Source organism: Cupressus sempervirens, chromosome 3 (genome assembly GCF_028749045.1).
Source record: "Cupressus sempervirens isolate cs-2001-9-10 chromosome 3, ASM2874904v1, whole genome shotgun sequence".
NCBI lineage: Eukaryota > Viridiplantae > Streptophyta > Pinopsida > Cupressales > Cupressaceae > Cupressus > Cupressus sempervirens.
In genome coordinates, this window is record NC_143120.1 from 396,984,590 (window position 1) to 396,999,720 (window position 15,131).

Below are 15,131 nucleotides of genomic sequence, written 5' to 3' on the forward strand. Positions count from 1 at the left end.
GGGATGTAAGAGCCAAAAGAACCTGACCTAGCATATATCCTTCCTACCTGAAGTGTAGCCGGGTGTAATGAATCCGGTGAGGAGGGCGAAGATTTGAAGATCTTTGGATGGGTGTATCTGGTTAAATTGAAAATATGAATTTGGTTGTCTAATTGTTCTATGGTGAAGAAATGGTGATTTGGGTTCTTAATTACCTTTGTGAGGGTGACAGGGATCGACGAAACAAGGTCCTAAACAGATTTTGCTTTCTTTTGACCATGATGCCCTCTGATCTATTGCTGGCTGCGAGGCTCTTCTGTGCCATAATCAAGAACTTCAAACCTATTTTCAGTATTCACTGCAAATCGTTTGTCATGAGAGGTTTGGAATTCCTTCTGTTGCCCTTTTCGGGCATAGGTTGTTAAAGAATTCGACCAATTCATCCCTTGGCCGTCGGAGTACCCCTTCCATCTCTTTTGCAAAAATTCCCTTCATGAGTTTTTCGTTGGGTGAAGAAAGTTCGGCATTTTCGCATATAGCAGAGTAGAGCTTTTCTATTTTTTTTTTCTTGTGTTGTTTGTTTTAGGATGTGAGCGTGTTAATGTTAACCTTTACTCTTCTAGGTTAAATTTGACAACCGTCTACATGTCAAAAGTTTTAATCTTAATATAAATAGAATATACTTTTAAAATAATTCAATAAATACCACATAAAATATTCGTTTAATTATAATATTTGGAGATATAAATCATCCTTTTTTAAAGAAATTAAAATGAAAAGCTTAGTTAGTAAAAACCTAAATAAATGGAGATAAAGAAAATATAAATAATTTTATATGTAAATTAAATTATAATTATTTTGTACTGGATATCTATCAGCATTTCTTTAGATAGATTTATTTAAGATATCTATACTAGTTAATAACATAAATGTATGTTATTAAATTAAATATTAATATCAATTTCATTTCTAAAATATTAATTTGACTTTTATTTAAGTTTAATATCAATATTTACTTCACTTACATTAATAAATATATAATTAGTTATATTCCACTAAGAGTTTTAAAAGTAATTGATATTAAAAATCCACTTATAAGAAAATAATAAATATTTATTTATTTAATTCTTAAAAATAAATAAATAATTTTTTAATAATGTTTTTAAATTTCCAAAATTAATAATTGACCATTAATTCTTATTTTTATTTTTTTAAAAATTTAATATATAAATAAATTCAAAAATTATATTAATTTTTTAATAAAATAAAAATAAACATGCAATTAGTATTTAGCATGTCTTTAATCTTTCAATTCATGCACCCATAGTATACTTAGTTTTCTATCTTTAATATATTTATTTTCACATGTATAAGTTTAGTTGCAACATGCTTTCCTCTCAATTAATCTTTTATTTTTTCAAATGAATTTTCAACTAAATTATTTTATATAAGAAGAATATTTATCTTTATTTAGAAAATTCATGATAATCACATGGTGACAAAATTAAAGTTGAAATCCTAATTGATCAATTTCTTTTTCTTTTTTCTAATTTTCTATAATTGAATTTTCCTTATATTAGAAAGGATTTTAAAAGCATATAACTATAATGATTTTTTAAAATTTTCTACAAACTTCCTCAATCCATTCTTTTCTTGATTAATAAGTTTTCCTTTTAAAAATTCACAACATAATTCTTTATCCAAGAATTAATACAATAAATTAATAAACATTATGTGAGCACCCAGAAAGACATGAAGTAGATAGATCTTTCAATAAAATTCTACAATGGGTTTTCCAACCCTACCACAAAACCACAGCTAAAATCTAAGACAATATGTGATCGCATGCAAATCCAAACCCTCTAAGACTTTCAACAATTTTTTTGATCCAATTCTGAGTTTTGCTCCCAAAAAATTGTATCAATCCAATGAACTACCAACCCCCTCACAAAGAATCATAACCCTAACTAGGGTTTCTAATCCTGAATTACTAAAGCCACTAACTTTATTAAATATTAATTTACTTTAATTATTTAATCTTTTAATGAACACTTAAAGAACCTTTTACTTAAAATATCCTTTCTTTTATATTCTCCACTTTATTAATTATTGCAAGCACTATTTAAAACGTAGTTTATTATTTAAATTAATAATACAATTTAAAGCTCATTATTTGAATGCAACTCTAATTTAATTGTTATTAATTAAATAAATATAATAAAGAAATATTAAATCTTTAATCTTTTTAAATTTCTTTTCATCTAACTTCTTAAATTAATTAATTTCTAATTAATTAAATATCATCATATGTTAGTGTCTCTTTAACCAATTTTCCAAATTAGACTTTCATAATTAGCTCTTTTAAATCAAAGCACATATTTAATTAATTTTTAAATAATTAAATATTCTCATATTTAAATATTTTTCTTTTTTATTCAAATAATATTTAATAAATCTCAATATGATATGATTAACTCAAATATTATAATTAAATAATTTACCAAATAAATCATATAGTCAAATCCACATAAAAGCAACATTACTAAAATTGATCAAAACTCAAAATTAAACAACACAGGCACAGATAAACTCTTGGATTTAAAAAGGATGGAAATTCAAATACATGTTCTCCTTCTCAAGACAAGTAATTGGGCTATGACTGGGAGTGGACCTGAACATTATCTCCTCATTCTTACCATTAAGTTATTGCGATAGGGCACGCTCATCCTGGCAATTCAAGAAAGTTGATGCCTAGTACCAGCAAATTTGTATAAAATACAAGCATGTACATGTGTACATATATCTAAGCTAAACAAACAATGGTGAGGAGTGGTACATCATGTAGATCTCAACTAGCAGGTGACTACGACTCCCTCCCTCAGCCATATCAGGCATGTCAAACATAAATGTGAAACAAACACACGCACAGCATACAGATGCAAGTATGGGGTAAGTATAAGATAAGATAAGATAAGATAAAATTATTAATGTCCACAAAAAACCAAAATGGTTTATGGGACTGAGCATACAATAGAAGAGCCAGGCAAGCAAAGGCACCAAATGGTGACTGAAAAGGAACAAAGCAACAAGAAGAAAAAAAGACAAGGCAAGGACATCATATTTAAGATTTAAGAGTAAATCTTAAATATAAATAACATCATATTCTAACATGAATATCTCATCATCGTGAGGACATAATAACATCTTTCTAAGACACCATATGGTGTCATCATAAAAGTAATTTCATTAATTAACTAAGAGCAATTAAAGCATCTGCAAGTAGAAAATTGTTACAACCTGGCATAATCAATTACTCAACATATCAAAGTATTACATTTCAAATATCAAATAAGGGCTAACACATCTATAGAAATTTAACAACTAAGTGTACAATGATAGCAAATGAGAGGTATTACATAGAAACTTTCCAGATCCACATTTGGGCATCCATCATATACTAGCAGCTGTACTTAAAGAGGTACAATGTTTTGCCAATAGAAAAATATATTTAGTATTATATTATTTTTATTTTAAAAATTAACAATAAATAGGAATGTGCATTTCTTTCTTTTTAAACCTTTGTCTAAGTGAAGGATTGTTGATACAAAGATATATATTGCATTCTAATTCACTCAAGTATAATCAACTATTGATGCTACTTTTTCTTCATCTTCTTTGTCTTCTCCTCTTCCTCTTACTCTTATTTTTCTTCCTTGTATTCTCCTCCTCCTCTCCTCCTCATCATCTTCCTACTTCCCCTTTTCCTTTATCATTGTTTGCGGAATATTTTCTAAAATTATTAGAATTTTTTCAAGAAAAGTTGTCATTTGCGTATGGTTTACAAGACTAATTATTTATTTAAAGTATCTTTATTTGAAGTATATTTATAATTTAAATTTAAATTTTTAAAATTACTATAATGATAGAAAAATATTAAAATTAATAATTAATTTTTATTTGTCTATTTGTTAGTTTTTATTTTACTTAAAAAGTCAAGTTTTGCTTGTTTTAAAGTTAAAAATTAAATACATAACAAGTAGGTGCATTAAATTGGCAAATGCTTATTTTTCTTCTATATAGAATTGTCAGTCTTCCTCATCAAATTATAAGCTAATTAATATACTTGTTGCTCCTTTCAATATGTAAACATAGATTTACATCATTCACTTTTTTTAATTTTTTTTTTTAACTTTGCTATAATTTAAATAATCAACTCCTCATTTCACATTTTCTAATTAAATAATAATAATAAACTAAACAATCTTTGCTAATTAATGACCCTCAAAAGACTACACATATTGCAATAAGAATAACCTAAGGACATCTTTATTCGCATATATATGTTTAATGTTTTGTAATATATTATTTTCCTAATATAATCATTTTCAAAAAAAATAATGAATACACAAATAAATAAATATTCTATGTTAAATAATGCCCCCACCATAAACAAGTAATGCATCACCATAACGACAGCTATTTTAGCACAGTTGAACGTTAAGCTAATTGTGCCCAAATTTGAACACTTTCTTTCCTTCATTTTTATTGTTAGAATATTAAAATATGCTTGAATTGATGTTTACTCATGTAGGGTTCTGTTGTTATTGTCTCGCATGCAATTCCACAACGAAGCTCAATTTTTAGCCGATAGGCTATTATATGTGGACATTTCATATAAACCTATCCGACACCTTGAAACCACCAGTTGTTTTTGAAGGCGGTTTGCAGTTTTCAATCATGCAGAATCAAATTAGATTTACAATTGAATTTTAGAATCAAATTAGATTCGTACAGTCAAATCAGATCTCACAATCAAATCAGACTTGAGCAATCATTTCTTATCCTATATTAGAGTTCAATGTAAGTTTGTTGTTGTAGGGGGTAGTCGTGATTACAGATATGAGAAGCTTTATATGCCATTTTTTGTCCCTCATTCAAGCATGTGTTATTGCGTAGATAGCGGACAGGGGAAATGAGCATATTAGCAATGGGAGCAGAAACTGGTGAGCTGGATATCCGTGCTTGGCCAGAATAACTTTGGTCTCTTAAGGGCTCTCCATGAAATACATAATCTGTGGGTAGTCTCTTTTCTATCAGATTAGGAGCATTGTGACTCGATGTGCCAACTTTGTGGGTTGGAGTACTTTCACTATACCTCATCTCATGTCTTTCTGTTTCCTTCAAGATATATGGAAGGCCTTTTGACATATTTGCTTTTCCTCTACAATTTTGGCACATTGCATTACTTCTGGGCTTTTGTAGATAAAATTGGTCTTTACCACATGTTGTGCAGCGGTCATTATAATGTGTCACCAGCTCCGAAGGGGATGAGACGCGCACAATGACTACTGGCATGCTTTTGGAGTGTGTGTTATCGCATTATTGGGGATCATTCAGAACATTTCCAGCCTCATTTTCTCTCCCAACGATGAAGCTCTGTCCCATTAATCTCATCACGGGTTGGGGAGTAGGTTGTTTCCTTTGATATCCACTTCAGGATAACCTTTTTCCAATGCAGAACGTTTTTTTCCATTGTTGCTAAGATTTGAGAATGGGATTGAGGTGAGTCAAGAGGTGTTTTTAATAAATATTGCACATGTGCCCACTGCCATATTCACTAACTGTGATCACGAGTCAAAGGTGGACAGAGAAGCCCAATCGTCGATAGAGAAAATGATTGAATAGGCTGTGGACAAGATAATTAGCTGGTTGGATAGCATTCAGCTTGCAAAGGCAGACAAATTTGAAGACAAATTGATGGATGCAGAACACCATTACAGTGGGGGAAATTGGAAAAGAGACTTCAACAATTTCGGAGAAGGATATTTGATCTGGCAATTTTATAGCTCGATATTGGAATTAGATAATGGTGATCTTTTAAATACACTATTTTGTGTTGGAGAAAAGCAGAGCTTAGTAATAGGAGATCATGTTGTGGATGGAGAAAAATAATGTATTAAATTTACAAAATTTAGTATTTTGAATTATGGGATGATGGGCAAGTTTATGTCTGAGTCTTTCATAAGTGAAGATATCTTTGATTCTGATATAATTTGGAGAAGACTCATCGGAAGTGTATTGGAACAGAGTTTGGCAATCTTGAGATCATCTCAAGACCTCGAAAATAAGAAACAAGGGATGCCATGATCCATGGCTATGTCAGTTGGACTCTAGGATATAAAGCCCAATAGTTATATAAATATTTATTCTCCTTCAACTCTTCGTATTCAAAGAACTTTATACATAATGGGTGTGTACAACCATGTAAGATTATATCTTTTAATTTATAATAAAGTACTCCCTAATGGATGTAGGCAAGTTTTGCCAAACCATGAAAAATCTTGTGTTCTTACATTTTGCCTTATGAGTTTCCATTTTCATTAATTTCTCTACTAGTTTATATTTAGACTATTAATGCAACTTCCATAGATTAAGGGTATTGATAGGTGCATTCAGTATACAAATTCATGAGTAGAAATTGGGAAGCAAAGACATTGAGGACAAGTTTGTAGGAAGCAAAGTATTGAATTGAAGAAGAGGAGTGTCGATGGAGGAGAGGCAAAGGAAGGGTTACACAAGCTTGCTCAAAAGTTTAAAGGTCTCTCTAGGGATCGATTTCAATTTAGGATGTTCAAGGACTAGCTGCTCAGGCATAAAAGTTTCAATAAGGGCGCTACAGAGCACATCAAATTATTTGGATTATTAGTAATTATTTCTTTACCTATATAAACCATAAAAGAAGCCATAACTGTTGTTGTAGATTTGGTTTTAGTTTTTCGAGTATACCCAATACTATGCAACCACTACTTTTGCAGTGGAGTCAAAAGTTTGCAAACCTTTGATTGTATATAAAATCTTTGGCTCTACAATGAACACAAATTTCAATAAATATTGAAATCTATTTCACTGTTATCGAATAATACTCAGCTCAGGAAAACAAATCATTGAAATCAGTGATCTCTTTGGAAATCTACAAGTCTTGCCTGTAATGGGGTAAAAATGCTTGAATCCCATAAAATACCCTCTGAAAATCTTTGGAGATACATTCTATATGTGCTTGAGGCATATGATATTCGATATAGTTATCCCATTTATGATATTCAGATTGAATTGAATTTTTGAATGAAAATTTAGGCTTTAATTGTTATTATGTTAATATTACTTGTTATATATTAGGTTTATTTTTATGTATATATTTGGTTATTAATTAAACTTTAATAAATTAATTTAAAATATTTTTATTAAACAATTTATCAACTTTAGAAGTTTGATATTTATTATTGATTTTTTAAAATTATTATTTCTAATAACATGTGTATTTTGATATATTTTGACTTTACATTATATTTGTTCTATTAAGGAGTGATAACTATGTGATCAGATTTTAATTCTTATCAACAAATTTGTAAGATTTGTTCAATAGCTTGTTCTACAAAGACTAGAAGGATGAATATCGTGGAGGTTGTGGGTGAACATTCAATAGTGTTTGTCACTTGTGGGATGTTTAATTTCTATAATTCCATGAACATTGTTCTATGTTACTTTCTTTCTTATAGTCATAGAACTTTGCTAAGATATTTTCTTATTCAATATCTTATGCACTATATATATTCATGGTTATAAGAATAGATGCTATCACTAAGTCATTAATAATCTATCTTAATGGATAAAAATAGGAATGCTTGCCCAACCAAGTGAAAGGAAAACTTGGCACTTTTAATTTTGATTGAGGGTGTCAGAAATGTAGAGTTTTCTAAGAAGATTTTGGGGAATGCTTGGGTGATTCGAGAAATGTTTCTATTTAAAATTGAATTGCAATTAGTAAATATTTGTTAGTAAATTAATCTTTTTAATTTTTTAGTCAAAGATTAAAAAATATTTATATTACTAAAGTATGGGACATGATCTTTCTATTATGTCATATGTATATAGGGTTTTGAATCTTTGGAGTGGTATAATCAAAGAACATATAATTATCTTTAGTAATTATTGAACAATTAATTGAATTATTATTTTTGGTGTCTATTTCAATTAAATTTTTTAAGGTGATTATTTGAATTTAAAAGATCACAGTGTTTGTATGTATATGTTGTATCACAAAATTCTTCTTACAAGAAGAGATAGGTTGAGTTGAAGACAAGATGAAATCCAAATAATAATAATAAGAATAGTATATTTGATTTTAATCTTGGAAAAATAAAAGTACATAATAACAATTATCAAATACCTTGAGAAATGTAGGTCAATATATAAGAAAATAGGGGAACCAAACATTACTATGAATAGAGAATAACTCATTAGCCAAAATAACATGAAAAACCTAAAAGTTTCAAAAAAAATCATGATATATTTTGTCTAGAGAAAATTAAAACTTGCTATATTATTGAAGAGCAAGCTTTGGACCCATGAAAAAAAAACATTTGGCTCATTTGAATAGAATGATATGTTGCACAATAATCACATTATATGTTGCACTAGACCCGTGATGTATTAACAGGAACAAGGACATCATTTTGAAGTTAGCACAAATGTGGGGTTGTATATGTACAAGGGCAAGAACATCATTTTGAATATGAATTAGGATAATAAAGGGGGTATGCAAAGACAATCATTGTTCGCTATAAACAAAACTGGCTATGTGAAACACATAAGTGTCTTCAAACAATGCTACTATTGGCATTACAATATGCTATCTACACCTAATATTTTACATTTTTCTATGGTTGGATATCATTGAGGCTATATGTCATCCCAGTGTCTGACTTAGTTAGCATTTTGTAGAGGACAATGTTGTCATATATGGATAAGTTTCATTTTTATTCACAATGCATAAAACAACTAAGGTGAACCCATTTATGTGGTGGTAGGAGCCACTTCCCAATCTAATAAAATTTTGGGACCTCTTAAACTTTGAAATATCTTCAATATAAATGTGTACATGTGTTGTTTAACTCGCCGAATTTATCCCAATGGCATTTTTCCTTGCTAAAGATGCATGAGAGGTTAAGACGTCAAATTAGGGATGCAATGGAATCAACATGAACATATATTCTCACAAATGGTGGCATAATGGTTGGAATAGTTGTCATGCATGCGAGTGAATAGTTTGAAACCCTATTTGTGAACTCAATACTCAGGTCAATCTGAAAGCAATATCCAAAGCAAAATAGGCAATAAGAAAGTTATGGAGCACAAGATAAGATGAAATGTGGAACAATCTACTAAGTTCAAATTATCTTTATTGATTCTCCACAACACAAAGTGATAGGAATAGACAAATAAATGTTCACATGCAACACAGATGGTTAAAGAAGCATACAATGGAGAAGATCTTTTATTACCACTACCACAACACACTTTCAACTAGAGAAGATATTTTCTGTATCTTTTTCAGTCATAGTTGTGATTGTAGTCCTGGGAATATCAAATAGAGGAATTTAAGATAGATTATTAATGACTTAGTGATAGCATATGTTCTTATAACCATGAATATATATATAGTGCATAAGATATTGAATAAAAAAATATCTTAGCAAAGTTCTACGACTATAAGAAAGAAAGTCACGTAGAACAATGTTCATGGAATTATAGAAATTAATCATCCCACAAGTGACAAACAGTATTGAATGTTCACGCACAACCTCCACAATATTCATCCTTCTAGTCTCTAATGCATCCCACTTTTTTGTAGTTCTCATATACTCAATCTCCACTTTAAAATTAAAACTTTACCCCATTAGAGATATTGGATTGATATAATTAACATATTAGTTGGAACTTTCATAAATGATATGTACAACATATGTTGGAATATAGATTGTTCTCTTTAAATACTCACAAAGATGCCAATAGAAAATATTCTCTCATTGAATGTTGTAATTGCAGGATGTATCCAAAATGGTAGTTGTAATCAGATTCTCTTTTTTTAAAGAGAAATGCAAGTAAAAATTAAGTTGTATGAATACTTAGGCACTGAGTATTCATTTGAACCATCTTGTACCCCAATGCAATACAAACTTTGCAATAGATTCTAAGCAATTCTACATTAGGACATACACATTGTCAACTATGTAAACATGTAAAGTACATGCAATAAACTATGCTACCTTGGGATGCATACCACTTTAATCTAATGTGGTACAATTTATACTATTTGTTCTCACAAGAAAGGAAGGATTTGATTATTTATGTGTAATATTATAAACCTAGGAAAATAGCTAGAAAATTTTTTAAATCTAAAAGAGATGTTCATAACATGAGTAAATCCAAAGTTCAAGTGACCAACACTCATGATGAGCAATACAAATATTGTGGGCAAACAGTTAGCTTCCCATAAGACATTAAAATAATAGAATATCTCTCATGTAGAATTACAAATTTGGATGTCCTAATATTTGAAGACTCCATACACATGAAAATTATTATGATTTCTATGCAAGTAGAAGTTGTATACCACATTACAATATAAAATTACATATGACCCATTCTATAAGGATGTTCAAATAGATATTTAATATCTACAACTACTTAATGATACAAGTATAGGCATTTCAAACATGCTTTACCCTGGAAAATTGTTATCAATTGATATTGATAATAACATGAGATGGATATTGTCAAAGAAACCTTGCAAATTATAGATGCAAATGAACCCCTTATTCATTTGTCAAAGCTTGAATAAATGAATATAATATTGAGGGACTTATCAACATGGATTTTCCCATACTCTTCTTGGATGGTATTGCATTGCCAATACAAACTCACTATTGTCAAGTTAAAATGCATGAATATGTAATACACTTAATGAGATTCCATGATAGAAGATTTGAAAGCCACCCAAGGTTTTTCTATTTTGTAGTGCATCTAATAACATGAGACATTGCAATCAAGGACTCTCGTCTATGTTTGTTAAGAAAAATCTAGATGATCACTCCATCCCAACCACCATTGAAAACCTTTGCATCCACAAACACAAATTTTTTGAAGCTCAATTATCTTAACGATTGATGTATTTCAGATCTTCCTTGTGGGGATCCCGAATGTATTGGAACAAATGTTGCACGGTGAGCTTTTAGATATGGTTACCCTATTAGAAGCTACTCTATTCTTCATATTTAGTGTGGCAAATACTAAATGGCCAATGTTTCAACAATTATTTTCAAGTGGCATTCCATCTATCCTTCAAAAAAACAAATAACACATGTAGAAAAATTAATACTATCTTGCATTCGATTTTCTTGTTCTTGTACCAAATGTTCATAATTTTCTGCAAAGAAGTGATAGAAAATTTCTTTTTTAGCTAGACAAACTAATGGTATAGATAAGAATGACAAATGAATTTAAGAATAAATCATGTATGCTACTCGACTATTTATTATGTAACTATGATTATTTAATTTTTCTCTTTTACATTTCCTTTCATATTATACCAAAAAGAATATATGTAGGAAGCCATCTTATATAGGCATGCACCTTTGTCACTATCGGCATACCCCTTGCTCCTCCAGGTGCAAGTGCAAGTAGAATTTGTTTTCAACTATAAAAATATCTAAGTAAATGTACAAAATAGGGGAGTTGATTATGCCACATTAGATGTACACAAATCTAATCTTTACAGCTTCGGTGTGGTTTTCATGCAAGCAAGTTTCTTGTGCAATAATATTTTCCCAATTTTAAGGACAAGTTCATCTTTTAAATCTAAATTCAATATTTTTAGTCTTATAAAGATGACCCAATCTATTTGAATTCAAAATGACCTACCTAGCAATAGACAAATGATTTCATTTTCCGATGTAGCTTTGCATAGGAGTCAATTTGCTCTCTCTACTGTTTAATGTTCGGGGCCAGAGTTTTCTTACATGATGTTCTTCGGGGTGAGAGTATTTTGCAATCTCCTCTCCAAAAGACCACCTAAGTGATAACTGGGACATTTTTTTTGCTTTGCCCATGTAGGAAGGTAACACTCAACTGAGTATCACAAAGTCTGTAAATTAAACTCTTTGGGCATAATGAGTAAAATATGCAACCTATGTTTAAATAACTACTTAAATAAATTTTGGGACATATGAAGGTTGAGAAATCTTAATCCCAATAGTTAACACACTCACCAAGCATGCTTCTTGGGAAGTTCTAATAAGATATTCTATCAAATTAAAATGTTATAACCATGTACATACATTATCAAATTCAAAGATTGGTAAAACCATATTTGTTAGATGTTAAGAATGTTTAACTCATTAAATAACCTTTGACAAATATTCTTTGAAGATGCTTATCTGGTGATGCCATTGCTCAAAGCCACCAAACTGTCAACATCAACATGAATTGCTAGACTGAAATAGTTTTAAGGTCATAAAAAAGCCTGAAAAAAACTATAATAAATACAAAAGAGTAAGAGATTTCATACACCAAAGTCATGGAGTCACATAGAGATGGTGACAAGAAGTCAAACACAACCCTTAATCCAAAACTTTCTCAATTATTATCATTTATTTTTTCTTTCCATTTTTTGTTCAATGCCATGTCAAAAAAATATCATCTCAGATATTAACAAGATTGAACTAAGAAAAGTGTTTAAATAACCAAAGTTAAATTCTAAAAACAAAATATCTATTAAAGTTTGTCAAAAATTTATCAAAGATAGCCTATACAAAACTAAAACCAAATGAATCTAATTAATTTTTTTATAAAGTGTCCTACCAAATTTTTTTTTAGAGATGACGAATATTCATGCTTTGTTTATTTCTTCTAACCATATTAAATTATATTATGAGAAAAAACAAAGTGCCCCCTCTATTACATAAGATGTCAATGGGCGTTAAGAAAGCTCGAATCATTCAACATAATAAATCATTCAGTAGATTGGATATGATAAGGCAAAACAAAATGCCAAGAGCACAATCCTTCTCATACTGGACAATCACTCTAATGACATAGTCACAGTCGTAAAAGGTTAGAGAAGACAATCACTAAAAATGATACCTACTACTACTACTCTTTTTGATTATATGTATGATTTGTGAATCATTGAATATTTGCCAGACTATCACATTTACAGTGATAGAACTATGATATTTGTGTCATCTCAATATAAAAACACCAAATGAGGGAAACACCAAATCATTTGTGGATTGTATCTGCACTTTAACTAGAATGTACCCTAACAAACTTACAGCTCACATCCAAAACAATAAATGCTCCTTGTTAATAACAAGACGTTTGCAGATGTAAATTTTTTTACCATTCCGTTTTGTATTTACAGTGTCACTGGAACCTATGAACTACAATTTAATGCTACCATGCACCTCTCAATAGCATACAAAATAAATGAACCCTGAAGAGCATGTGGATAACAAATGCCAACTGGCGGCCATGGAGACAGGCCCTTGAGCTCTCTGTGTTCTCCTTGCAGCTCCCAACAGACAAAGCAAGAAAACCATGAGCTAAACGCAGAGCAAACCTGCATACATCGTGGAGAAGGAGAACATTTAAATTAGATTTCATCACTCAAATATATTGGCTTTAGAAAAACCTATAAAAAAGGAATTAAGATAGTAAGTAATGTTCATCAATTTTGGGTTAGAGTATAGCAATAACAGACAGTTATAATAACAATGAAGTGCATCAGATTTGAGCCCGGCATGTAGCGGTGTCACACTGCCCTAAAAATAGTGAGGGCCAAGAGAGACGCATGCCTGACAAAAGGAAAAAAAACCTACATGCTCATTGATTTACATCAAAATTCATCCTTCAATAAGTCACACAAATAATCACACAGATAATTGCAACATGTGCCCGAAGAATGGAATGAATTTCAAATTATGTTCAGTAAGTTTGAAGCAACCAAAGCAGCAAAATCCACATCAAGACCAAGACCTCAAAGAAATGAAGACTCGAAAAAACTGACCTCTAAGCTCTTCCATGCATCAATTTTGTTAATGAGATTTCTGTCTGCCACTGAAAAATGACAGTAGTTGATTTTGTAAATGCACTTCACATCAAAGTTGTCATTAAAATCACCAAATAACAAACCAAGAAAATAAAAGAGCCCCAAATTCTACTTGGAGAAACACATCAGTACAAATCATTCCTTATAAAAAGTCGAGGATCTGCTTTGCAACAAACATACATAGTACATTCAACATCTTCCTCACCATGTGCACATAACCAATGCAAAGTGCAAAATCTTTGTCTCTCCAATGAAAAGCTAGGGCTTATAGTCATTCCATAGTAACAAGAATCATGATGATTCACGCGATTCAGCAATTCAATTCAAGCCAAACGATTTTTTGTGAGTCAGTGAATCGAATTAGTGATAAAGGGTTTATGAAATAAGTTACTAAATTTCAAGGGTTTTTTCAAATTTGCCAATTCAAGGCCGATTCGATTCCAATTCATGACCAATTCACGATTTGATTGGGCCTTGCCAATTCCGATCCGATTCCAATTCTCGTTACTTTGAATTATACAATTTGATTGTATTAAATTAATCAAAGGATAAAATATACATACAAGGATTTTAGCAATGTAAAAGAGCATTAAAACATTCCTTGTCCAAATAAAATGAAAAAGTAATACTGATTGAAAACAAGTGGAACCAAATAAAAGAGTTTTTCTAGATAAATTAGTCAAATGATCAGCAGTTTTGGAAGGTATAAAGCAAATTCCACAACCTCTCTTGATTTTCTCACACCCTAATGAGCAGTCAAAAAAAAAAAAGTTTTCATTGCCTTCAGTAGCATTCCTCCCTATTTCGGCTTAACAGGTAATTTGGAACAGGGCAAACACATCCATTATCAGAGCATAACTCACAGAAGGGAGAATTGTTAAAAAATTGAGTTGGAAATTATAATCCCTAGCTTCACATGTAGGACATCTGTCTTTGAAATGCCACAACTCGGTAAAAATATAATAAAAACGTCCAGTGCTATAACACCCAAGCTACCATGCTCGTAATTGCATTTTTCCTAACTCTGCCCCCACACCTACATAATTGTTCATTCTCTCGCTTCTAGCACTGAAAACAAGCTTACAAGCACAAATGAAAGACAATCACAGAATGGCAAAAACAATTCTATAAATATATTGCATAAAAAACTTGCGCTTTAACCCTCTCAACTTGAAACAGAAAATAGATTTACAAGAAAATTTAA

The 15,131-nt window shown here is 30.4% G+C and overlaps 1 protein-coding gene across 5 annotated transcripts in view; it reads right to left on the reverse strand.

The window, feature by feature from the left end:
• Positions 1-12,790: 12,790 nt before the first annotated feature.
• Positions 12,791-15,131, reverse strand: part of LOC149566691 (tRNA-specific adenosine deaminase TAD2-like) — a 44,504-nt gene continuing 42,163 nt past the window's right edge. For all 5 annotated transcript variants that reach the window (XR_016362291.1, XR_016362289.1, XR_016362290.1 and 2 more), the window contains one exon: positions 12,791-13,438. The gene's annotated coding sequence lies outside the window, so the exon portion shown is untranslated. The remainder of the gene's footprint in view (positions 13,439-15,131) is intronic.